At 39.7% G+C, this 3,164-nt stretch overlaps 1 long non-coding RNA gene across 2 annotated transcripts; it reads right to left on the bottom strand.

Moving 5' to 3' along the window:
- Window positions 1-206: 206 nt before the first annotated feature.
- On the bottom strand, window positions 207-1,659 carry LOC139432933 (uncharacterized). 2 transcript variants are annotated; one of them, XR_011642506.1, is made up of 3 exons: window positions 1,071-1,658; window positions 808-927; window positions 207-683 (listed from the first exon to the last, which is right to left on the bottom strand). It is a non-coding gene; the product is annotated as an uncharacterized lncRNA (long non-coding RNA). The 2 variants fall into 2 exon arrangements; XR_011642505.1 differs by having other exon boundaries at window positions 808-1,659.
- Window positions 1,660-3,164: the final 1,505 nt, after the last annotated feature.

Raw genomic sequence — 3,164 nt, forward strand, 5'->3', positions numbered from 1 at the left:
ACTACCCAATTGTTCATATTCAACATTTTGTTTGTTATTGAATGTTTTTTCTGAAACAAGATGTTTATTGATGTAAAACCAAAATATTTTAAATTTGATCAGGAATACTGAAGTTTGTTTTAATTGAATGGCTATGGTACTGGACTCAAAATCAGAGATTAATAGTCACCGAAATGATCAGAAAGAAATGCAAACAGTCAATAATGTATCATTGGGAAGCACATTTTATTGAACATTACTACCCTTTAAAACTCAGGATAAATCACTTCATATATTTTCATTTTAAACACAACTTTACATCTATCCCTCGCATAATTTGGACGTTAACCTTCTTGAAAACAGTCAAAATGACCTATGGGCATTAAATGTCACCTTATGTCAGTCACGTGACGGAAGAGCTCCTTGGTCTCCTGCTCCTCTCGCAGCAGAGTCACGTGTCCCGGCAGGAATTCGACCTGGAAAACGCTCAGACAACAGTAACTGTGGAAAGGCCCAACATCGCAACACAATGTACTACTGTTGCCATCAAGACAATGCAGGGTAACACAATACCTGCCCGGGTTTACCTGGATTTCACAATCCGTGGCCAGGCGAGAGCCGATGTGCGTTTGTTTCGTTCCTCTGGGCGGCGCCACACAGTGCTCAGGACTCGTTCTACTGGGCGGGCACCATCCAGTGCGCCGCTGTGAGACAAATAAAGCCCAACCATGAAACTTGTGACATAGCAAATGCATAACATGGGCGAATAAAAACAAAAACACAATATGCACAGGTCACATTCATGTCATTTAAAGTGTAATGTCACACCTTTTATTTGCCCTTATCGGTAAGTGTCGGCTGGAGAGGCGGACAGACCAGTTTCACAAGGCCGCGTAGACCAGTTCAATCCGGTTACCAGTACAGGTCAAACACTTCCTCAAAGTCCCTCTGTTGAAAGGCAAGACAGCTATCGTAATCAGAGTCTGATGCATCACATACACTGGGTGATACATATTCACTATCATGATGTGGAGATGTTACATGAGAAACTGTCTGGGTGTAGGTCGTCTTTAAGTCGTCGTAGACATTACCCATAAGGTACTGCGTGGTGTTAGGCGGCGCCATTGCCCCCGATGGTTGAGGCAGCATACAGGCCGCGCTGGGGACTTCCTCACACACGGAGGCCTTCTTCGCTGTCTTCCCGATTTTTCCCAGGGCATTGGCGAGTTTAGCCAGCTGGGCCCGTCTCTGTTCCCGCCGGAGGCATTTTCGGAAGGTCCTCACAGAGCCGGTTAAACACTTCTTGAAGGCCGCATCCCCCTCCGTGGAGACACGAGGCAGTTTCCACTTCAATCTGGACCCAGGTTTCATGGTTTTACGCAGGCTGTCGGTTTTAGTGTGCTTCGATCTGGTATCCATTACTTCTTGACACATGTCCGTCCAAAAAATAATTGTACAGGAAAAAAAACGTCGACTGCGACTGAGGGACGTCTCTGTGGAGCGAGTTTAAAGTGTCTTCTTCAGAGTTTAAAAGTGAGAAAAAACAAAGATAGCCTTTACTAAAATGCTGTACTGTTTGTACCACAAAATCTAGAAAACTATAACAAATGTTTTTATTCGGAGCTCTAACAACACGTCCTGTCCGAAGTTCCTTCTCGTCGAAAGTCTGTGTAACGCAGGGCCTACGTCGCATTTATTATAAAACACACCCAGAATCCTTTGCTTTCCGAAACAAAGGCAGGGCTGCATGGCGGTACTGCCCCCTGCTGGGGGTGGAATGAAACAAACGAAACTCTGACAGACACTTCAACAGGGAACTCAACATCGAATGAATCAATGTTGTGAGAAAATTCAAATTCATAATTTGTGCAGTAGTGGAATGGTATTCAGATGCTTTACTTGAGTAAAAGTACCAATATGTATCTGTCAAAAGTACTTCATTACAAGTTAAAGTCCTGCATTCAACCTTACTTCAGTAAACGTTACAAAAGTGTTCTCAGCAACATTTACTTTAAGTATAAAAAGTAATAAGTGTGCATAAAAATTGCCTTTACGTGTGTATATATTAATTACATTTGTATAGTGACATTTCTAGATAATATTGCTGCATCAACTAGAATTGTACTGTTGTAGACAAACAAAGTTCTGAATGACTTTTCGTAAAATTTCAATTTAAATAATTGGACTCTTAAACGTCGCTAAAGCTGTTGAATAAATGTAGTGGAGTAACATTACATTATTTACCTTTGTAAATGTAGTTCTTTATAAGTATAAAGTAGCTTTAAATGGAGTTAAGTAGCTCAAAATTGTATCTAAGTACAGTACAAAATCAGAATCAGAATATACCTTTATTCGTCCCAAAGAGGGGAAATGTACTTGAGTAAATGTATTTAGTTACGTCCATCCTCTGAATTTGCATGGAGAACAATAACACACTATAAGTATGAAATAGTTGGAAATAAAACTGTCATTGTATACATTTCCCACAATAATATTTCCTAAACACATTGTCTTGATTTACATTTTGAAATACAAACTAAGTTAAATAAATATAATGTATTTTTATTTCATGGTTTCTTATGTATCTATTTGAAACACATTTGAACACATGAGATCTAGATAGTTCTACAGTTTGTTGTTACTGTGCTGGTCAATATAAAAAACAAATAAATCAGAAATCGCATGAACTTTATAGAGCTACTCAAGAACATTATTCACAATCCCTCCATACCAGCCATCTTGTAAAACTACAATAAACTAATAACATGTGTAATCTAATTAAAATGACATTAGGATGAACCAATGTAACAATCACAATACATCTCTACACCCAACAGGAATATTACTGTGACACCATTGAGGATTCCCACCAATGAAATCACAGTTAGTGTATGCATCGCAGGATTATTAAAGTGATTTTATAGCTGTCAACAAAATCTCCAGGGAAATTATGTTGTGAACCACTGGAGGGCAGACTCCAACATGAAATGTAGATCTGTCACATTTAGCAGATACTTTGAAGCACCGCCAGAGGGCAGCATGTCCCTGACAGAGGGCTGTATGGCAAGCCATTTGAGTATTTATTCCATCCTTGATACCAGACGGCAGCTGCCGCACTAGTTGGCTCTTTGATTGCACTTGTTATATTTATGGTCAAACTAGTTTGGCACTCTGCTTTACTAGTT

Source organism: Pseudochaenichthys georgianus, chromosome 23, assembly GCF_902827115.2.
Source record: "Pseudochaenichthys georgianus chromosome 23, fPseGeo1.2, whole genome shotgun sequence".
Classification (NCBI taxonomy): Eukaryota; Metazoa; Chordata; class Actinopteri; order Perciformes; family Channichthyidae; genus Pseudochaenichthys; species Pseudochaenichthys georgianus.